Here is a 23824-nt window from a genome sequence, read left to right as displayed (position 1 = left end):
ACAGAGGTCAATGTTTGTATTTACTATGTCATTAATGTTCTGTGGATCACAGTCAGTAGTACACAAATGCATTTCACAGAAGGTACATGAGGGCTGCCTGATTTCTAAGTGCCTCTCCAGTGAAGCTCTTGCAATATTGAGCACACAGGTAAATTAAAACACATTTTTAATTTGTATAGAAGTACATATTGTGGTTGTCCCAGTTAGTTATTTCAATGATAATGTGGAATTTATTGAAAATTTAATGCCATAAAATAAAATTTAATTTTTTTTTTTTAAAAAATATTTTATTTATAAATATATTATATTTTAAAATACATTGCATTATGATGATTTAAACTTGTAATTATTATTATAAATATAACAATATATTATATTTATAAAAATAAAAATAATTTTTTTTTAAAAAATAAATTTAATTTTATTTGTATTTAATGTCCCAGATAGTTATTTCAATGATAATGTGGAATTTATTGAAAACAGAAGAAATAGTTAAATAAAAGTCAAAGCATGTGTGTTCACTGCAGCACCCTGCAATTAAATTTCAGTGCACGTTACTCCTACAACTGGGGAAGAAGACGAGTGTCAGCAATGAGGAGTCACCATGACTGAAGTCTGGCAAGACAACAAAAAGAGAAAGCTGATCAGTCCTCCCAGGACAAGCCTGAATCTTGCAATGTGAAGGGAAGATGGTCATGGAAAGTGTGTGGGTTGAAGCAATACTGCCATGCTTACCAATCCAAAGATGGTTCCTTGTGAGTGGGGTATGGAGGAACAAACGTTGTATGTGTAAGATGACTCCCTCTGCAGTAAACCTTGAAAGCCCTTGAAGGAATGTCAGGAAGGATGGCTGTAGTTATGGTTCCCATGCAATTTCCATTATGACAAGCCGGCTACAGGTGCTGAGTAGCTCTTGTCACTCAGAGGTGAGGAATTCCCAACAGCTTCAGCAAAATTCATTTAACTTTTCTGAATTCTGTTTCAATACAGCCATGATGCTTCTGTTGAAAATGCCAATAACCAGGCACATATTCCATACACTTGTCAATAACAGATTTTGCATTTAGATTTCATCACCAGTGAAACAGAAGGAGGAAATGTAGGTTAGTAGGTACGGAAGTTAGGAGCCCTCTCAGCCAGATTTCCTCTAAGCCGCCTTGTTCTGGTGGCAACACCTCCAGCTTCTGGTGGCAACAGTCACATTTTCACAGCAGTTGTGTTGCCAGCATCTGTTACTGAGAGGGAGGCCCTTTTCCCTAGCCTGCCAAGGTCCATTTGAGTAGCAGCCCTGCCCTACAGCATAGCAATAGTTCTCCCCAATTTGTTATCTCCCCAGACTTGCTGAGAGTGCAAGATAGCTCATTGTCCAGGCCATTAATAAAGACATTAAACACTATTGACCTATCAGTGTGCATCCCTAAAGGATGCCCCTAGTAACTAGTTGCCAGTTGGACTTCATATTGTTGATATGACCCCTTCAGCCCAACCATCCAGCCAGTTTTTCATTCACTTCACACCCCACTTATCCAGTCCAAATCTCACCAACTTGCCTACAAGTAGACTGTGGGAGACCATGTCAAAGGCCTTGATAAAGTCAATGGTACAATCAATCAATACAACACCCAGTGCTCTCCTGTTGTCACACAAGCTGCTGTCTCATTGTAGAAGGTAATCAGGTGGGTCAGGTGCAACTGGCCCTTGGTAAATCCCTGCTGGCTGCTCCCACTCACTTTCTTGTCCTTCATGTGCTTGGAAATAGCTCCCAGGAGGATGTGCTGTCCAGTCTTCCCAGGGACTGAGTTGAGGCTGACCAGCTGACAGTTGCCTGGATCCTCCTTCTTGCCATTCTTGATGACAGCTATGACATTTGTCTTTTTTCAATCATCAGGAACTTTTTCCAATCACCAGGACATTTCAAAGATGATAGAAAGCAATCCTGAAATTACATTGGCAAGCATCCTCATCCTTGGCACCCTCAAATGCATCCTTTCTGGTCCCATGAGTAGGCCTAATTCAGCTGACATTTGTAAGACGTCTGCTCCAGGAAGGCATGAAACACCCCCTAAACTCAACTGACTTTAATGACAATATTTCCACTATCTAGGAAGGAAGACTGAAATGAGATTTGTATGGAAGAATCTGTAGTGGAGATGCCTAATGTATTCAGACAAACCCTGCTCTCAGTGTGTGCAAATCCTGTTTATTATTCCCAGCAAATGCCACTCCCCATCCTGGTGTTCTCCAGATATGTCAGGTTCTGGTTCCTTATGAAGCTGAAGACAGATATAAAGATCCTCAGCCTGAGGAGGACATGTCGTTCTCACTGTAATGCCATAGCATGTGCTTTTTGACTAAGAGGAATATGCAGCAGTATGAACTGAATAAGACATCAACCTGCTTCTGATGTTGCTGCTTGCTTCTCGGTGCTGTTACTGTACCTTGATATGGCTGCAGGCTCCTAGGGGAGGTAATGGTGGTATCTTGCTGATCCTAGGAACAAGAAACAGTTACACACCCATACAAAAAACCCCAAACCCAACAAAACTTACGTTGGCTGCCATATAGAGTGCTGATAATGATGTAAGACTAGCAAGCTATGCAGCACTGCTGCCCAAACAAGCATGCATCTCTTTCTTTTTTCCTGCTTACTGTGTTTAATAATATTCCTAAACTCTGTGTGGCACCTAGCACAGCCAAGGCTCCATCTCTGTCAGGAGCATTTAGAAACTAATTCAATAAATATCAGGATCTTATCATGACTCTGATGTTCTAAATACTTAAAGTCTGAATACCTGGAATCAGGTAATAACAGGAGAATCTCTACTTCCATTTAAAACAAAATTCTAATCTTACTTTGCAGAGAGAAGCAAGAAATTTTGATTTTATGGATACCACTGGCTCTGAAAACAGTGGGCTGATTCAACTCACTAAACTGGCAGAAAAGTATTCACTCTGCGTTCATTTTCTGCCAGTTTAATGAACTGAACAAATGCCAGAACTGGTGCAACGGAAGCAGCACAGACGCACAAGGAGTTTCAGAAGGAGGGAATCAGAACTGCATGTATCATCAGCAGCAAGCTGTTAGATAACTTAGACACCTCATTTAAATTCACCATAGAAACAGAGCAAGTACAGAATAGCAAGAATATCTGAAGAGTCAGTTCAGGGACATCATGAACTGGAAGATGACTCAGATACACATTTTTAATAGCCACTGAGAAATCTGATCTCTGTGAACTTGTCTAATCCCTTTTCAACCTCATGACTCTGGTGTTCACGGCATCCTGTGGCCATCCACTTCTCACGTTATCAAGCTGTGCATAAACTGCATGAGCTACTTTTGTTTGTTTAAACCTGATACACCCATATGGGTCCTCTGTTGTCAGACATGCTGACAGCTTCTGTTGCTTCCCCATATTATTCATGATTTTATGTGTGTTTGTTATCTCCCCTCCCCCCATCATCTCTGGTCACATCTGCCCATATGACTTACACCCTGCACCCTTGGAACTAAACAACCTTTCTACCAAGTACCATAAGAAGAGGAGGCTGCCACTCCACAGTGATAGTTTTCCAGGTAAGAAAGAGATCACTGCTTTCCTCCCAGCTTTCACCCACCCTGCTATTCATATCTGCCCACAAGCAGAGCGGTCCTCTCCAGCCCACCCTAAGCAAGTGCACAACACCAGCAGTGTAACCTCTGGCATACGTCCTCCTCCACTCCCCTCTGCCTCTGCCCCCTCTTCCCACTACAGCTCCTGTGTACTTTTCCCCCCTCCTGGTTCCCCTTACTCTTCAGAGTGAGTTGGGCTCCCGTCTTTGCTCCTGTCTTCCCTGCCAACTGTATACCTTTTGTTCAGCACCTCCCCAGTCCAGCCAAGAGTTGGGTCTGACTCCTCCCCTTGTTACATCCCCCATTCCACTTGTCTCTTTCTGTCCTTTTGTCTGGTGCTTCCATTGACTGCACTAAGTCCCCATGAATAAAAAGCAAAAAAATTGCTCCTTCCTCTCAGAGCAGCCAGAGCTTCCTTATTTCTCCTCTTTTCCTTCAGGTCATGTATCACATTTCCTTTCCCAGGACAGAACTTTCTAATTCTCTAACCCCACAACACTCTTTTTTTCTCTCTGAGATATCTGCCTAGGCAGCTGCAGCCCTGTTGCTACAGCCACTGTATCACCAGCTGCAGCCATGCCACTTCCGCAGCACCCACAGCAGGCGGGGTGTCTCCCACGTGGATCCGGAGGTCTGACATTTGTCATTCCCTGGCACTCACTGTGTCTGCCTCGCACTGGACTCCCCACCTGGAAGTCGGTTCAGATGCCACCTTGGTGAAGGGCTTCTTTCTCCCCCTTTATTTCCCCTCAGCTCAGTTTGTTCCCCCACACCTCCCTCATCTGCCTCCCATCACTTGTGCTGGGTGGTAAGGACTTTACCCTCTGCCTTGTGCTTTCCTTCCAGCAGCAGTTCATTGTCCAAATGCTGCTGGCATCTTGTGGCACAGGAGGCTGAGGAGCACCTTTCACTGTCCATAGTGAGTGTTCCGCCCTTGATTGCATTACTGCATGATGAAGACTCACCAAGGCCTGGGGCATGGTCACAATGGCTGTCTCTTGGCTTGGAAGGACAGTGCTGGGTTTCCAAAACCCAAAGCAGGGTGCCAGCACCACTGGTAGAAACCTGTCTTCCCCAGATGTCCCCTCAATGGCTGGTAAGTAGCCCACCTGGGTGCCAGGAAAGATCCTGCACAGACTGCTGCAGCCAGTGGACACTGCTAATGACAATGACCAGGTGGGATCCATACAGATGGCACAAAGGATACACCTTCAGGAGAGGGCCTGCCTTGGGGAGACACATTCCCTCTTCTGTCCCTCCTCATCTCATCCTCTCCTGAATGTTGTCCCCTGGAGCCCCTGCGTCCATCTCAGCACCCAAACTTCCATCTTCATAATGATAGGGGCTGAACTATGAACAAGGATGGTGAATGCACACCGTGAGACCTGTGACTCCCTTCTGCCCTGGGATGAGGCTTCCTCCACAGCATATCAGAGGAGTGAAGCTGTGAGGAGGTCACTGTCCCCATCCTCCTGGAGGCCATGGTGCAGGAGGTCTCAAAATCCTTGGTCAGTGCTGGAACAGGGTTCACCCCTGGACTGCAAGGAAGACTCTTCTTCAAGAGCTGTGACTTAGCTGCCATTTCCAAAGTCTGACCTCTGCCAACCAGGGGAACTTTTGATAGTGCAACCAGGGCCCAAGAGCAGAGCTCTGGGCCTTTAGGATGTCCCTGAATGGTGAAGCCTTTTGGTGAGCATCCACCACATATCAGCTGAGCCTGCCAATGGTTAAGGGTGCCAACCAAGCCCTGCTGCTGGTCCCGCTCATTACATACAGCCTTCTACACCTGGTACACATGATGGTGGTGCTGAGCCTGGTGGCAGAGACGGGCCCCTTGCCTAGCCTGGATCCTCCAGGCGCCCCACCACCAGCAAAGAGCCAACACATGGCATGCTGTCAGGTAGCAGCAGGCACACAGCTTTCACAATGCCTTCCTTGCCCTTGGGGAGCAGTTCTGATGGCTGAATGGTTTTCCTGGTCACAAGGGTGCACCACGAAATGTCAAAAACCAGCATCACTAAACACCTCAGGGTCTCAGTACTAACAAGATAGATACCTCCCATAACTATCATGTTCTCAGCATGGCATTCCTGCAGGACACTAATGTCAATGCAGCTCCTAAGCCTACGAGGGAGAGGCTAGAAGGTGAGAGAAGCCACTTCCACCAAAATCTCTGCGAGGAAGTGGAGAACATGTTTTCCTTATACCTAGGGACAAAGGTGTGCTGTTATTTACACACCTACACCTCAATGCTAGGCCCAGGGTACATGCACTTCAGCAGGTGTCCACCTTCCACAGATGTTTGGATCCACATGGAACCTGCACAGGGGTTTTATCATGGTGAGTCGACAGGACTGCACTGGGGGATAAATGCTTGGCCACTGCACACTCAGGATCTCTTACAGGTGACTGCTTTCTGGGGCATGTTGGCCTAGCTAGACTTGAATACTCGTGTTTGGATCAAAAGAAACACATTTCTACCAAATAGATTTTCTACCAAATAGAGTAAATTTATATTTTAAGTTTAAACGTCTCGCAAGATGTTTAAACCCCTCTAGTGCAAGGGTGGCTTGCCTCATGGGTCCCACCTGGTGCCCACAATGGCTGCTGTAACTTCAGGCCAGAGAGATGCCACCTCCTGGCACTTAAAGCCATTGAAAATCATGGGCTTTGCACAGTGTTCTTTCTAGCCAGAAAGGAAATGCTGTATTTTTTCTGACCAGGGCTCACTAAGGCTGTGTTTGCAGTCACCAGCAGGTCTACACTTTCAGACACTGCCAATAAACATCTATCTACTGCAGACAGCCTGTATGGAGCATGCTGGTATATACCTTTCTTTAACCACATGCCAGAGCCTGGCAGCCATTTTGCATCCACCTGAAAGACCTGTCCCAAGAATGCATCCTTTCAGACTTCCTCAGAATGCTGAAGTACTCTTCAGATCCAGTTTTGCTACAGCCACAAAATGGGATGGACAGATTTTCTTGAAGAATCCCCATTATAAAATCCTACCTTCATATACAAGTGGTGGCTGTCCCTGGAAGACTGATGCTGGACCTGGCCAGTGTCATCAACATTGGATACTTCCTGAACTACAGTCAGCAAGATCAAGTAGATCCCATTATGCTGACTTTGCATATAGGGTGGCCCACCCACAGCATCTCTCAACTAACTGATCCAGAAGATGAGTGTCCTACATCCCCTATTTTGCTCCTACTGTGAGCAGGTTCTGCAGGAGCAATGCCACCCGACCACCTTCACCTCTGGCCTCATAACCAGAGGTTTTGGCCTCCAAACATCTCGATGCTCTAAACTCCTTCATGCTCTCCATATTGAGAACCTGATATGGAGTTGGATCTTCTCTATTTGGCTGCACCCATGCATATCCAGGAGGGCATTTAGGCTTTTGATACACTTCCACCTGTTTGCACTGTGGAAACCAATGAGGACAACGGCAAGTAGATTATGCCTGAGGAAGGGTACAAAAATATGCCAGACATATAACGACACTTCTCTTCAGGTTCTTCTTTAGTCAGAGGAGGCATCATTGTGATCCCCTGGCAGCTCCTGACAGAATTTTCTTCCCCTCATTTGTTTCATGCTTTTTTGAAACACTTATGAACCTTTGGTGCCAGTATCATGCTGCAGCAATGAGTTTCACCATAAGCTCTCTCCAAAAAAAGTACCCAAGCACAGCCCCATTCCTCTCCCAACACAGCACATCCAAGAAGCACATGGAAGGCACCCTAGGCTCTAATGTACACAACTCCAGGCAAGCTTGAGGCACATGCATTTAGCACATGCTGAAATAAAAAACTACCTTTTTTTTTTCCATTTCACCTCCCAGTTATACCCAGCTATGCCATTGCTAGATGGATTTCACAAGCTGGCGTTATATTAGTAAACCCTCATACCAGTTTGGAAATTAGAAGTAGCATCTGTAAAGCAGAGAACCAAAAAACTGCTGAATGTGGTTGCACCACAGAGCGCATGTAACATGTGCCTCTGCTGCTGACGCTGGTGCGCAGGTGGAGCTTCAGGAAAGCAAATACTTTCCCCAGTTAGAATGACTGTACACAAGACCTCCTCAGTAAGGTCTTGTTCATTCTGTATCTTTGTGTGAGCTTGGATTTTAGCTGTAAACCTAGAAAATTCACTTTAGAGTGTTGATACTTCATTCAGAACAAGTGTATTTCAGACTGTGCTATGGAAACAAGACCAAAGAGTAATATTTTAACTCAGTATGACAGCATGGACAATACTCTATGAGAGTGTTACAAGACAAATCACCTAGGGCTTGAAGCATCTTCCCTTGGCATTGTCTGAAATAAAACAATGTCGGAAATACAATTTTAGCTAACGTACCTACTGGCAAAAGGGGACGATGCATTCTAAGACTGCCACGCCCAGCTGCATGGCCAGGAGGCTGGAAGCGCTCACCAGCTGCTGACTGGATCCTCTGTTGACTCAGCTGGGCAACTGCACCCCAGTGCTGTACAAAAGCATTGAGCCATCGCTCCTCTGCGTCTCTCACTGTACCACCCTCCAGCTCAGCGTCACATGAGTCCTGGGGCTTTGCTTACAGCCGGGTAACACTTTGAGCAGCTTTTCCCAGTTAGTGCTGGAAGGTCTCTTGTCTCTGATCCCATCTAAACATCTTTGGGCTGCACGTACCAGAGGTCAAAACAACAGCTGGGTCCCCCCTTGATTCAACGCCAAGTCCCAAACTTTCCAAGAGATGACACAGAAGGGGAGTTGCAACAAAGGCCCTGGAGGACAAACGTACCATACGGCTCTCTACCTTGTTCTTAAGGAGACAGGTCTCTCATAAATGCCTCGTGTATTGGGCAGGGAAGGAGCACCTGCGAAGGCACAGGCAGTGCCCAACCTGCCACCGGCCCCTCCAGAGCCCTGAAGCGGTGGAGGAGCCCGAGCTGGCGTCAGCTCCGGGAGGAACCACGGGAGGGACTCGGTCTGGAAGGCTCTCGTGCACAAACTCACCATGAAACCAGTCATCAGAGGGCCTCACCTGCACCCTAGGCTCCGTCCCACAGCCGTCCCACCACACCCACCCCCGGCGAGCTGCTCGCCCCCTCCCCGGCTTCCCCGTTTCTGAAGGGGTCCTTCAGAAGGCAGCAGCCCCTCGGCGCTAACACAAGATTACCCCCCCCCCCTCCGCCGAGCGCCGCCCGGCCCGTTCCCCCCCAAAATGGCCGACGCTCCCTCACCGCCTTCTCCCAGAGCCGGGGGAGGGCGCCGCGGCGCTGCACCACGGCCGGGCCGGACCCGGCAGCCCCCGCCCCGCTCCCGTTGACGTCAAGCACCGCCCGGTACCGTGTCCCTCCCCTCATTGTCAGCGCCCGCACCCGCCGTCCGAGCCTGGAGCCCCCCGCGGGCTGCGGCTGCCCAAGCCCGGGCTGTCCCGCCGGCTAGAGCGCGCCGCGGGCGGGAGGGAGGCCCGGCCGCTCCCGCTGCCCAGGTAGGCGGAGGTGGGCGACCAGGGTGCGGGCGGGGGGTGCCACTGCCCCGCCAGACCGGCGGAGCGGGGAGGAATTTGAGGCATCCGCTTTGTCTCCGCGGACGGCAGACCGCCTTCCCTGCCCGGGCGGGCGCCGCAGGGCCGGGTCGCCCGCGGTGTGGCGGCGGCGGGGATCCCGCCGCCGCCACACCGCGGGCGACCCGGCCCTGCGGCGCCCGCCGGGGCCTCGGCTCCCGCTCGGAAATGGAGCCGCCGTCGGGCTCCTTCCGACGTGACCGGAACAGCCGCTTTCCTGACCGGAGAGCGGCCCCGCCAGCGGCCGGTCCCCGCCCGGGAAGGGCATGGTCCCTCAGGGGCTGCTGCGAGCTGCCATCGGGGAAGGTCTTAAACCCGTCGGTGTGTATCGTTGGGTTTTGGTGTAGTTGAGATTTTGGAGGTTTCCAGGCGCTCAAAGCATGGGATTTCTGTGAATAACCTTTTTTTTTTTTTCTTGCTGCAGCCACATACTCCTTTTCCTGTTGATTATTTTTTTCTGAATTCCCCCTTCTTTCCGCAGCCCACCCACATTTATCGTATAATTAATAATGTTCTCCCTTTTATATGTGAGCTTTTCCGATGCTCTGTTTTTGTTAATCACTTTAGCCTTCTTTGCTCCCCCATCGTGAGGGAATTCATTGATGGAGGGTCACAAAACCTTTCTTTTTTTCTTCATAAAATTTCTTAAAAGTACCACATTTGCCTTTGCCAGGTGTCCCACGTGCTGGGATGCGAAGCAAGTGGAATAGCAGACCTTTGGTAGTTGTCCTTGGTGACCACACTTTCATTGCGAATTGCGTTTTTTTTTTTTTCTTCTAATGCTACATCTGAAGCCTTTAAACCAATTAAACACAAGTTAAAGTGACCATCCCAACTAATCAGCACATTCGAGTTAGGGGCAGTGGGATTAGCTTTTAATTGGTGCATAAATTCTGTTAAAATCTGCCACAAAAATCACAGGAACGAGCGCTAGCCATTGCAGCATGCGTTGGGGTTGTTTCTTATCAAGTGTCTAGCTGAGAGCCGCCTGGGTGGGCGAGTGCCTCACCAAGCGGTACCACACAGCGATGACAGTGAAAGGGGGAAGTATTTTTACAACCCTGGAGTAGTCTCAGGCATTCAGAGTTTAGGGAAAAAATGCAGTTACTTACCACATGCCTACAGTCTCTTGGCAGAGATATGCATCTCCTGGCCTGCTGGATAGTGAGGAGGGACAGTGTTCCTCAGTGTTTCTGCTCTCTGTGTGAGTACAAAATCAACAGCTATGTGCTCTGGTCAGTCAATGCAGCCCATGGCCAGCTGGTGCGTTTCGGCAGGGGCAGCATGCTCTGTGGCTGTTTCGCATCCGCAGCACTCGCAGAAGCATAATTCCTCCATTGTGTTGTCTCCACAGTGGTAAGGATGGCAGAAAACAGTCGGTGCTGCCTGCCAGGCTGAACCCCCACCCTGGGGCTCTGAGAGGCTTGAGGGAGTGATGGTCGTGCAGGTTGGGGTGCAGGACCCCTCCCAGGCTTGGGGCCCCCCTCGCCGGGCTTGCGCCCTGGCAGCTGGGGCTGGTACCAGGCCAGGCACTGCGGGGAGGAGGAGGACATGGAGAGCTGGTTGCTGTGTTTCTTTTGGATGTGTGGCTGAAAGTTCTTGTGGGCAGAAGTGAATCCAGGCTAAGGGGGTGTGGGAGAACAGAGCAATTCAAGAGTAGGCAGGTCCCCATTAACTAACCCCTATGCCTCTATTCTGATCTGAGCAGCTCTTCAGCCTCAGCTTCCCCATAATCCTATACATGGTAAAGTTTCTTCAGTACAAGGCAATCTGACCAATTTCTACTTTCTAGGAAGCCAAAATAGGTTACGGCAATGTGGGCTCTTCACTAGCCCTCTGGCTTTCTCTGTTCTCTGAAAATTTGGCCCAACTGAGAACAAGTTACTGAATGTATTTATTTAACGTGAGTTAGGAAGTATAGACAAAAATAGCTCTTGTTAAAAAAAGAGTACTCTCAAATGTGGCTATTACCAGAAATGGTAATGTTTAAAAGCCCGGTATGCCTTACAATCTAGACCATGTTATTTCATTTGTTAAAATGGGTTGGTGATTACATCTTTGAGCATGACCTTACCATAGCATTGTACACAGGCACTCTGAGGTTGTGCTCGTCCTCCGCGAAACCTTTCCTTCCCACCGAGGGCTGTGGTCAGTGAGGAACCAGACGATACATGCCTCCTTCCTCATGGAAGCTTTTCAGAAAGTGTGGCTGGCGTGACTGAGCCAAATGACAAAATAGGACAGTTTTGATGCAATTGTTACATTAAAATGAAGCAAATATTCTTCTTAGGAGGCCATTTGGATGGGAAGAGTCACATGATGGTGATGATTAGTAGCAGTAATTTTTGCAGTAGCAAATTTGCAGTAGCAGTTAGTTTTGCACTAACTAGTGCAATGCAGATCATAGGAACCCTTAAAACGTATTGGAAGAGAGAGCACTAGTTGTGGTGGTTATGGCTTTGTTGGTTACATCTTCGTAAGTCTAAGGCCTGTGGTACAGTCTTTTTGCCTTGGGAAATGTTTGGATCTGCACATGTGAAGTAGAAAGGAGTAGTGTTTTCAAATACTTGGTGACAGCTGATGGGCAAGTGTTGCTTGCCAGCACTTCCTGCATCCCTGGTCCTGGTGGTCTGTTTCATCCTTCTATACTGTTATTCCCTCTGCTTTAGGCAGGCTGCATCTTTGGAGGGCTTTGAGTCCTTTAATTTGATCTCCCCTTCTCTCCATAGTCACCAAAGGTGGGATTCATCTCCCTGTCCAAGCTCAGCTGTTTGCCAGGGTAACAGGGGAAGGCAGCCTTCCTTTGGTGGTGACTGCAGCCACCCACTGCAGACACTGTGGACAGTCACATCTCTCTGGATTTGAGGGTTTAGAGCTGGTGACGGAATCAGTTTGGTGGAAAACCCACAAACTGTTTGCCTTTAATTGTCCAGATTTAGGAGCCTTCATAACCACCCTGACTCCGAGAAGGCACTGGCAGGCATGCCATTCCCGTGGAGTCAGTGGGGTTTGGGTTGATTCAGCAGCCTGAAAATTAGAGCACTTTTTGAGATGATCAAATATGAAGTGTGGCATTGGATGTCAGCCACCAAAATGTGGCAGTTTAGGCCTTAATCTTTTTGTGTCTCTGGCTTTGTCTTCCTAGGTTTTGGCAGTGATGTTCCCTGAGGAGGCCCTAATCTCTGCAGATAAGGGGTTGTAAAGCACAGTTCAGCCCTGTGTTCTTTAACCCTCGCCAGGGTGGAGTAAGATACACAGGTGCAACAAGCAGCCTTACCTAAGCACACCAGCAGTATGTACAGGAACATAAACACCATGCACAGGCAGTTTCTGTTTCCTTCTCTGTAAAACAGAGCTGAGACTATTTTGGTGCTTTTTTGCAGTGGTTGTGCAGCAAATTTAACGTTTGCATTCCTGAACGTTTGAGATTCTCATAGAAACACAATCCGGAAAGGTGAATGCACTGTTACAGTAAAGGGCTGAAAGGAGAGAGGGTGTTTAGAAAATATGAGTTTTAATGTTATACTTAGCCATCAGCTTGCTATGCCGCCTTTTGCCATGAGAGCTGGATAAGCTCTGCTGATGGGTGGAACCTGTTAGGATCCACACCAATAGCCCCAGGAACAAAATGGGTCATGTATTCGCTTAGGAACAAAGTTGCCAAAATAGACTGCTATGAAGTGTAAGGAAACATCATCTGATAAATTTGTTTCTGTGTGACAGTGGGGAGATGAGAGCTGCTGCTCGCTGCTGCAAATCTGTCAGCTTGGAGGAGAGACAGGGGTTTTCACATTGTTTCCAGTCACAGTTTTGGGAAGCGCTATGTCAGTGCAGGTGGGCACTGTAGCTGGAGGAGGTGGGTTTGCCTTTCCCCTCGTCCGGGCCGTTTTCTCCTCCAGGTGCCCTTTCCAGCCCTACCCCAGCCGACGCAAACTCTGTGCATCCATGTGGAGGGAGCTGATCTGGGTGAAAACTAACCATCAGCCTCCTCCCCACCCCCTTTAGCCCTGCCTAATTCCCAGCCTGGTTGCACGGTTGCTTTTGTCTGTCCAGGAGAGGGGAGTCTGGGGCTAGAAGGGGGCAAGCACAGTGCAGGGTCACCTAAAAATGACTGTAAAGCTGCAGTCTGAGGATCTGGTCCAAAGTCTGTGAGGTCACTTGTGCAGTGATAGCATCCCCTGAGCATATTAAGCATTGCTGCCTGTGTGCCTGTGTTTGTATCTCTGCCTCCACCTTGCTTTCGTGGTGACTTTGGTCATGCTGCCTTTGCAAAGTTCCTGTTCACACAAAGTTCTGCCCAGGTTTGGGCAGCAGGAGTACAGACACCACATTTAGAGGACTTCAGTGGAAAAGTTCCTGTATTTATTAAGTCCCAACAATTTTGGCCCTTGTTTGTCAGAGCTTCACTGGATTGGGCAAACCTCTTCACAAAGTAACTTCCAAGCCTTATCATCTGGGGTCTGATCAGCTGTATTGAACTTGGGCCAGCAAAATGCACTGGTCTTCCAGCAAAATGCACTGCTCTTGCGTGTGAGCTGGAAACTTCTGTATTGCTGCTCCTTGGCCTGTCACAGTGTAATACCAGCCATCCTGAGCTGCCTCATCCCCTGTGCTCCCCTGGCCCTCAGGGAACCAGTTGTCCACAACCCAGACATAGTCGGTACCAGCCCTCATCCTCCCTTGGCGGCAGATGTGGGCAGGCTGGCCCGGCTCCGTGGGCAGATCCCACTTCTCACAGGCAGGCTTCTGGGTGCTCCAGGATGAAGTGGGGTGGGACTTGCGCTACCAAGTGTGGGTGCTTCCTCACCACCCCCTCGCCATCTGCCCTGGTTTGGGAGGAATGTGTGGTGGTTTTGCCCCTTCCAGTCATGACGGGGAAAGTGTAGGCTTTAACGATTTGAATCAGTACTGCGTGGACTAGCCTCTGCATGTAAACATTTATAATTCTGAATTTACTTAGCTAATTGGTTTTTAAGTCATAGATTAAGTCATAGTTTGACCTGCTGTACAGCCCAGGCCATAGTATCAAACCTCACTTAGTATCAAATTAACTCATTAACTTAGCCACTTTTGAGGTTTGCAATTTCAAATTGCAAACCTGACGGTTGGGGGGGTGTTGGTGAATATAAATAAGATTTTTTGCCATGAAAACCCATGTTCCTTGGTTGGATTTGTGATCGTTTGGCTCAGAAGTAGCAGGACAGATTTCATTCGAACACCCTGCAAAGAGCATTGTGGCCAAGACCGGACACTCATCCTTGAGCATGCACTGCACGCCTCTGAAAAAGCAGAGCAGCAGGAGGAGATGAGAACTTTCTTAGCCCTGGTAGGAATCGGCTTTGGTGGTTAATATTACAAAACCCCTGAAGCTTGGGGCTCATGTGTCAGGCTGCACAGTAGGAGAGAAAAGCATCTGCTTCTGTAGGCAGGTGATGTGAGAGTGCTGCCTGACCTGTGTCATGGCACAGCAGTCCTGCTGGGCAGCTGAGGAATGTGCTTTCTGGTGGCACACCACTTTTGCTGCAGGACAGCACCTCTCTCACTCTGGGACCCAGCAGGCAACACATAACGGGTCATCCCATCAGCTGCTCGCATCTACTCCAGGAGTGGGCGACAGCAAGCATGCTGCATTGGAAGTACAAGTGCCACGGTAGGAAAAGGTGGAGTAGGGGCGAAAGAGTGAGCATGTTATTGTGTGACGTGGTCAGACCCTGTGTCCGTATTTCTCATATGTGTGTTGCAGTGTTCTAATTGGCCTCTAAAGTGGTAGCTTCATCTTAAGCTGAAAATCTGCCTTTCTACGTGACTGATTACAATGAACATAAGCTCAAGCAACTTTAAAAAGTGTTAATTTACTACTTTAAAGTACTTTAATTTAAAAAGTCTTTAGTTACCTCAAGCATGTTTCTTTTTACCTTGAATGTTTACTTTTCACATTTTCCTCTGTTGTCACATGCAATCCAGACACTTGCAGAAAGGTAAAATAGCTCAAGGCTGTGCAGTGTGGGCTTCTGGCAGTGTAGCTCTCTGCTTTCTGGTGTCGTCAGCTCTGCCACACTGTGCTGCGTGCAGCACGGCATAATACAGCTGGGAATGACAGATTTTGCTGCAGTGCTGCACCCTCCTTACGTGTTGCAGCAGAATCTGTCAGACTTTTTCACGTTCATTCTCAAAATTGCTTTTATATAAATTGCTTTTATATGTATTATCTGGGTTTTAAGCTACAGCACTGGCTTGTGGCTTCCCTGTTATGTTGGTTTGAAAATCGCAGGATATGTTTCCAAAGCTGAAAGGAGGCTGCAGAGGCTCCAAGCTTGCGCTGATCATCTGATTCTACTGCAGCACTTTCAGCTGCTTGTGCCTTTGAGGTGCCTGTGCCTCACGTGGGAGTGCAGTGGGTTACCTTAAAGGGAAGATCTGATGAAACTGCTTCAAGAACTTGTTGTTACATGTGATATCTTAGTGGAATTTACCAGAATAGAGATTCCTGACCTAGGATCTGGAACAGAGCTGAAAAAACATTAATTCCTCAGGTAGTGTGAATCATTTGGAAATATGTCTGTTTTTACTGGAGAACAATAATTCCTGTGTGATAATAAATAGCTGTTAGTACTGCATTGTGGTGAGAATTTGAACTTGGAGTAGTCGAGAAATCCTAATGAAGCTTCTCGCTCCACTGTTTGTATACCATTCTGTATAGCTACTGTTTGGGATTGTTTTTAGTGTTGAGTGTAATTAATGTCTTAGCATAAAGGTATCCTGTGTAACATGTGGGTGTTGATGTTTCTATGTGAGATTTGGCTGTAGTATATTATAAACTGGCTGCATATGTTCTTAAATTCTCTATATGTTGCCTTCAGGTAGCTTTTTGCATTGGGCAGAGCATAGCAACAAGAAGCACAGTTTAGAATAGGGCACTCCTTTTTGTCTGAAACGAACTGTCACAGAGGTACTGTGAAGGGGAGAGCCAGTATCATCAGTGTTTTGGGAAAGCTATGAAACTGTGTGTTTGAAGGTGAATGTGGCAGCAATGCTATAACCTGCTGCGGAGGTGGGGGGACTGTTTTCTTGCGGTGATTGGAAGATGTGGGGGGCTCTTTGGGTGCTTCGTCTCTGCAGAGCATAGACAGCAAATGACCTCCTGATAGCTGAGTGTTAAATAGCTACGGATGTGAGGCTTTAGGCACAGGCAGAATAAAACAACAACTGCCGAGTGCAGAAAAACATTTGTGCCTTGTTGACTACCTTGATTGCCGTGTGGCACCTTGATTGCCGTGGCACCTTGATTGCACTGCAACACTCCTTGAGCCTGGGTCACCTTCACTGCATCTGCCCTGAGCAGCAGTAGTGGCAAGCCCCATTCTCTAGCTTTCTTTCCCAGACTGTCTTACAACAGAAACGTGCTCCCAAGCCCTTACCCGCAGATCATCTTCATTCACTTTTTCCTCTGCTGCCTACGTTTTGAGCTGATTTGCGGATCAGGGCTCTTCACCACCCCCCCCCCCCCTTCTTTTTTTCTTCCTTTCTTCTTTTTTTAGAGATCTCTGCCCTGTGTGTCCCCAGTGACTGCTGTGACTGCTGGAGCATGTGGCTGGGAGTGCTCAGCACAGTCCTTGCCTCAGAGCCCAGCTGTGCTGTGTGTGAGCTGGTGGGGCACACAGGGCACCTCTCCTCTGCAAAAGCAGGTCTGGCAGCAACAAGCTGGACAGGGTCAGCAAAGCATCGGCGGCATGGCAGTGACTGCATGTGGGGCTGCGTGAGTAACAGCGCAGCTGACAGGTCAAGGGAGAAGGCTGTTCTCTTCTGCGCAGTACCAGTGAGGTGGTGTCTGAAGTGTCATGAGAGTTGGATGGATCTTTCACTAGATCAGGTTGCTCAAAGCCCTGTCCAACCTGGCCTTGAACACTTCCAATGATGGGGTATCTACAACTTCTCTGGGCAACCTGTTCCAGTGTCTCACCACCCTCATCGTAAAAAAATATGTTCCTTATGTCCAATCTAAACCTACCTTCTTTCTGTTTGACACCATTGCGCCTTGTCCTGTCACTACAGGCTGTGGTAAAAAGTCTCTCTCTGTCTTTCTTACAAACACCCTTTATATATTGAAAGGCCACAACAAGGTCTCCCCAGAGCCTTCTCTTCTCCAGGCTGAACAACCCCAACTCTCTCAGCCTTTCTTCACAGAAGAGGTGTTCCAGCCCTTGGATCATTTTTGTGGCCTCCTGTGGACCCACTCTAGTCTTTCTGAGGACTCCACAGGGATGCAGTACTCCAGGTGGGGTCTCACCAGAATGGAACAGAGGGGCAGAATCACCTCCCTTGGCCTGCTGGCCATGCTTCTTGTGATGCAGCCCAGGATACAGTTGGCTTCCTGGGCTGCAAGCGCATGTTGCTGGCTCATGTCCAATTTTTCGTCCACCAGTACCCCCAAGTACTTCTTTTCAGGGCTGCTCTCAATCCATTCATCCCCCAGTCTGTACTGATACTGGGGATTGCCCTGACCCAGGTGCAGGAAGTTGCAACATGGTAAATTCTGACTGGACGTAAAGGAAAATAATTTTCACTGCAAGATTGGTCTGACATGGGAACAGGGCCCCAGGGGTTGTGGCATTTCCGACCTTGGAGATTTTCACAACTTCATGTGGTCCTGAGGAACCTGCTTCAGCTTTTGACACTAACCCTGCTTGGAGTGGGAGCTGGACTAGGTTCTGTGACACTTGGGGTTAACTTCATCCCCTTACTGGCAACCAAGATGAGACAGAAAACGTGGATTTCCCACTCCTTCCCTCCTCTGTAGAAAGGAACAGCCTGGTGGGGGAGGCGGTGTGGTCCCATCTCGGTACAGCCAAGACAGTCCTTCCTTCCTGTGAAACATCCTTCCTTCCTTCAGTCCAGGGAGTACAAGGGGAAAAAGGACACATAAATAACAACATGAGGGAGCGAGGTTAGCCAGCCATGCCCTGGAAAAGTGCTGGAAGGAGACCCTCTGCTGCCATTTGTGGCTTATGCTCAATTTTTCACTCTTCACTTCTTAAATGTGCTGTAAGAAAAGCATATGCCCTCTTGGCTCTGATCTTCGTTTAGGATGGGATTCAGATAAATTAATGCTTGGCATTAAGCCTGCAGATTTCCTCATTAGCATTTTGTGTAATGCTTGCAGGAATACATGTGCTTCAAGAGCAATAGAATTTGTCTGTCTTCTGTCCAGAGTACCTGTTGTCTGTTGTCCATTTAAGTCCGGTATCTACCAGTGGACTTAAAAGCAAATGCAGGCTGCCCAGTAGAACTGCCTCTTTCTTGTTAATATAGGGTATTTCAAGATTGTTGGTTTTCTAGCAGCATGAAACTGAGAATTTGGAACAAAGTTTTCCCATGATAGTCAGGAGTTAGTTGGCATCTTTAACCCTTTTGTGCCCTGTGGACAAGAGGCTGGTAGGAGCTGGATGAACTTTGAAGTCAGTGATGTATTCAGCCCTGTCTGTGGGAGAAGTACTGCTCAGCACCTTCCTGCTGGAAATCCTGTCCCACACTTCTGACTGCAAACAGCTTCTTAGCTGCGTATTGAAGGAGGCAGCTGGATGCTTAGGATGATCTTCTCCCTGGGAAGTTATGGCTATTCTTCTGTTGTGTCAGCGCCCATCCTAGTCAAAGGAGTGACTTTATGCAAGTGAATGGGGAATATCTCCAGCCCGTTTCTGGGAAGAGGGAGCAGAGGCCAGGTATCCCTCTGCTGTCTATTTCTGCATTAAGGAGAATCCCAACAGTGGCTGCTGAATCCCCCAGCCAGTCACCAGACCTTGGACCTCTAACTTGTGGAGAGCATCAAGTCTTCCCTCACAGCTCTTAGCCCAGAACAGGGTCTGTAGTGCAGTGCATGTGGCTGGTCTCTGCCTGCCAGTGCAGTGAGACATGCTCACCTTTTTGGGCCATTTGCCCAGCTTCTGGTGCAATGCTGTATGTCCCGTGTGTGAAATGCCCATTGTCCTTTTGAGACACTCAGCCTGCAGGTGAAAATATTTTGTCCATAAATTCATCAAGGGTTTTGAGTGGGCTGTTTTCAATGGTACGACTGCACAGTGTTGTAACACCATCCAGGCAGCTTGTCTCAGAGCCTCCCCATTGTCCATGGAACATTAATTTTGAGATTAATGTGTTTAAGTCCCCACAGCTACAAGTGTGTTCTCACAAAGGCAGCATATTCCTTAAAAGATCCAGGCTGTCCTCTGTTTGTAAAAGTTATTTTATTTACTTTTTTGTTACCTGAGGGTATTTTCAGCAATAAATTGAACACAAAAGACTCCTGTTAGAGTCTTCCAATCCACCCAGCTGTCTTCATTGAATAAATCATATTTAAGAGAGTGACATAAGCTTCTGAATACCTCCTTTCATTTGACTTCGCACTTGCCAGTGAACAAAAAAGATATATTCTGAAGCTGCAGGATGGAAGCTCACAGGGAAAAAAAAATGCCTGTTGTTATAAGGGAGTCCAAGATCACAATTAGTATTTGTGGTACAGCCAGGGGACAGAGTTCCTGAGAGTTTGTGTTGGGAGGCCATGAAGGATTTGGAGATTACTCGCAGTGCATTAGTTAGCCAGCAGACCTTTGTTTACCTGCGCAAGTCATTGTGAAACACTGCACCTGAGGTCCCCCTAGTTCGAACGACTTCAGGGAGAAATCACACAGGCTTTGCCTGTGTTGCTGCCTGTCTGTGAGTCAGTGCGTGGGGTGGGTGGGGTATCCGCCGCTAACGGCAGGGCTTCCTGCTGATGCATCATGCCTTGTCTTGCCTGCCTGCTGTCTTGCCGGCTCTCGGCCTGCGAGAGGCTTGCTCAGCTCAGCTGGCTGCTCCCCGCAGAGCACCCCGAGCACCTCTGGAAGAGACCCCAACCTGGCAGCGGAGCCTCGGTTTAGTAACAGCACCCAAGGTCTTGCTTTAGAGCAGAGGGTGGATTTCATGGATTGCAAAAGGAGCAGATAGACAGTCTCCTCCCTGTGCCGAAAGGTTTACTTTGAGCTGCAACGATGCAGGCGGGCTGCATGGTGACACCCAAGCTGGCCAGCCTTCATGCCAGAGGCATTTTTCAAATGGCTGACCGCTTCCTTCTGGGCTCTTTGTGCCAGCGGCGTTAACCCCTGCTATTCCCCAGCCAGCTGAGCTGAGGGATGCTGCTAGTCTCTCCCCTCTCTAACAAATGCTTGTCCAAAAGCTGCAGTCGCACAGTGTTTCTGGTGCCACTGGGCTCCAGCACATGTGTGAGCTGCTGCAGTTCTGTCACTGCCAGCATGCATGCACGCAGTGCAGTGCAGGCTCCTGTAAAGACACAGCCCTGCCACTAGAAGTTTACAGTTCAAGTCTAAACGCTGGTTTGCTCTGGGAGCAGCAGCAGTGGCACCTGTAACCTGATTCATCTTCCCTGGCTTCCTCAGGGGCCCTTCCACAAGCCTGAATTGCTACTAATTGCAGTCTTCGTTCAGCCCTGTGCATTTTGGCTGCAAGTGCAGGGCAGGGCAGACTGCTGAGCATGCCTGCAGAAGCACTGCTGTCCATACATCCCAGTGTAGTGTCCTAAAATGGTGCCACCAATTTCATCTTCTGCATCTGCACTAAGCAGGGCAAGTGTTGAATTTACATTGGGGAGGCTGTGTCAGATGTCAGCTAGGTCAGGGCAAGGTTCTTGCAGACGAGCCAAAGGAAACAGCAGTGTACCCTGCAGAGGGATCCCCCCAGCAAGAGCAACCTTCCAGAGACTTGGGGTAAAACTTTTACTGATTTTGGGGGATTTTAATGATCATGTTTCTTTCTAGTGTCAGGGCTGTTCTATTCAGTGGGTGGATAGCAATGCTAATGGTTTATAAAGTGGACCTACAAGAGAACAGTTAAAACTGGGCTTATGCTTGAATATTGAATTTTATCAGAGTAATTAGTCCTAGATGACTGCTAAGGGTTGTTGAATTAAAGGGCTATCAGTAAAGATTAATGAAAAATTAAAATTCATATTTTTATTTAAATCTGAATTATCATTTTTAATTCAGGTCACATTTCATTTCCTTGTGCTGCCATGCTGTCAGTCCGAGGGTCTGTGCGGTGCCTGCCGGGCCTGCTCAGAACAAGTTCCTGCATGCACAGATTGGAAGGAAGTGCAGGGCAAGGTGTGCAGAGAGGACAGGGTGCCTTTCCCGAACCGTAGCTAAAACTTGGCCATTTGTCTAAGCTGTTCCCAAAAGATTTTCCCTACTAGTATTAAGGAGTGCTAGAGGACAATCCTGAGCCATGGGTCACCGTCATCAATGCTGCTTTATGTTTGTATGGTTCTTGGCATGGCTTGGCCTGGACCTTCCCAGACATCTCCTGGGGGTGGCTCAGGAGTTAGCAAGGACTGTCCCGTTTGGAGGCAAAGCAGGTTTAATAGGGCAGGGGGGCTTGTTCCATACTAGTTGGCCTTGGGGCAGAGGACAGACCTAAGCAAGGCTCACTTACTGATATAGGTGTACCCTTAACAAGAGCTATTATTATAGCAGGATGACAGTGCCCCCCCCCGCCCCACAGGGACTATTCACCTGCCCGGCCTTAGGCAGCAAACTGGGATCAGGTGAACAATTATCTGACAGTGCTGCTCACTTTCTTTTTTTTATCTGTGGAGGGTGCCTGGACTCTTTTATATCAAATACACAGCTTTAGAAGGCTAAATTTTGGGGGTACTCCAAGGTACTGTCCAAGGAGATGGACCGTTCAAGCAGAGAGCTAAGCCAGGTTCTTTCCTCAAACAGTACAAAGGTAGGGCTGGGTAGGACCTTGAGGTCAGGCAGTTGGATTTCCCAGTGTAGGAGAGCTGGGAGGGATGCCAAAGGGCTTCCCCGCTCACCTTCGGTTTTCAGCGGCTGCTTGGCTACCCGTGATGGTGTGGCACTGCACTGAGCTGGGCACTCGGTGCTGAGGTTGTGCTCCCTGCCACAGGTGTCTGAGCCCTGCATACAGGTGGGCTGTGAGCAGGACATGGGAGCGAGCCAGTGAGGAGCAGCACAGGCGGCTTGTGAGGAGACCTGTGCCTCTGAGCCCCATGTGGCACTGCAGTTGCATCTTCAGTGCAGCATGGAGCTGCCTGCTGTCTCTGGCCCATTCCTGGATAACATGGCAATGCTTCGGTGATCCCTTTGTGTGGCTGTGTACTCCAGACTGCGGCCCTGTAGCTGAGCCCTGAAGACAGTATTGTGTCTCAAGCCCCAAAGTCCTCCGAAAAACAGAAAAATTACTTCACCTGCTGTGTGTACAGCTCTTCTCTTAATGTGTCCAGAGCATGACTTGCCTTTTTCACAAAAGATGATCTTGTAGGTAGGTGGAAGCTCGCTCTTACCTCTGTATTTGCTTTCTGCTGTGAGTCCACCCATTCTCTGTTTAGGTGGTTCACTTGCCTGCAGTGCAGGACTTGGCCTGGGTTGAGTTTCGGTTTGGGTTCTGAACTATTTTTCCTGTGTGTCAGGATCATGCTCTGTTCTGGGCTCATTATTGCTTTCAGCTTGGTGACATCTCTGTGTTGTCTCAGTCTCCTTTCCACTCCATTACCCGTGCTGCTAATGAGACTGCTCAACAGACCCAATGGAGGGATTGTACTAGGAAAACATAAGGAAGATCACTGCTTGTCATGTTTATTATATTCTTCCCCCAACAACCACTGCTGGTGATGTTCAGAGACAGATTTTGGGCTACACAGACATTTGTCTGACCTCCCAAAGGAGTTCTTACCATCTCTCTCTTTTATTATTCAACAGGCTTCTCATTTTCACACTGAATCAGGGGACAGTTTCAGAGAGTCCTGGGGTTTCTGGCTCATTGTGGTTTCATCTAGATGTGTGTTTCCCTACTCTGCTTATGGGAATCCATGTGGGAGACAGTGTCAAAAGCCTTAATAAAGTCAAGATACCTTACATCTACTGCTTCTTCAGCTATTCAGTGCAACTCTTACCCAGTTTAACAAGGGTTCAAGTAGTTACCAGCACAGCTATGAATTTGAATGTCTCTGTTCCTTCTCCGTTTTCACAAACTTATGTTCATCGTATTTCAGACTCTGCCTTCAGCTTGGCTTTAGAGATGAGAACCTCCCTAACCTGGGATCCTTTATCAGGGATCTGCTTGCTAGAGTACCATGGGATAAAGCCCTGCAGGGAAGAGGGGCTCAAGAAAGCTGGTTAATATTCAAGGATCACCTCCTCCAAGCTCAGGAGCGATGCATCCCAACAAAGAGGAAGTCAGGCAAAAACACCAGGAGGCCTGCATGGATGAGCAAGGAGCTCCTGGACAAACTCAAACATGAAAAGGAAGCCTACAGAGGGTGGAAGCAAGGACAGGTAGCCTGGGAGGAATACCCATATTCAGACAATAAATTGTCTGAGCAGCCAGGGATCAGGTTAGGAAAGCTAAATCCCTGATAGAATTAAATCTGGCCAGGAACATCAAGGGCAACAAGAAAAGATTCTATAGGTATGTTGGTGATAAAAGGAAAACTAGGGAAAATGCAGGCCCACTCTGGAAGGAAACGGGAGAGCTGGTTACCTGGGATATGGAGAAGGCTAGAGGTACTCAAAAACTTTTTTGCCTCAGTCTTCACCGGCAAGTGCTCAAGCCACACCGCCCAAGTTGCAGAAGGCAAAGGCAGGGAC

The 23824-nt window shown here is 48.3% G+C and overlaps 1 protein-coding gene across 2 annotated transcripts in view; it reads left to right on the top strand.

Moving 5' to 3' along the window:
* The first annotated feature begins 8953 nt into the window (after positions 1 to 8953).
* LUZP1 (leucine zipper protein 1) overlaps positions 8954 to 23824 on the top strand; it is a 44627-nt gene continuing 29756 nt past the window's right edge. For both annotated transcript variants that reach the window (XR_012046017.1, XM_072885433.1), the window contains exon 1: positions 8954 to 9092. The gene's annotated coding sequence lies outside the window, so the exon portion shown is untranslated. The remainder of the gene's footprint in view (positions 9093 to 23824) is intronic.

The sequence above is a fragment of the Ciconia boyciana genome, chromosome 21 (genome assembly GCF_034638445.1).
Source record: "Ciconia boyciana chromosome 21, ASM3463844v1, whole genome shotgun sequence".
Taxonomy (NCBI): Eukaryota; Metazoa; Chordata; class Aves; order Ciconiiformes; family Ciconiidae; genus Ciconia; species Ciconia boyciana.
The sequence above is the reverse complement of the archived record's forward strand: the minus strand, read 5'-3'. Positions and strand labels throughout refer to the sequence as shown.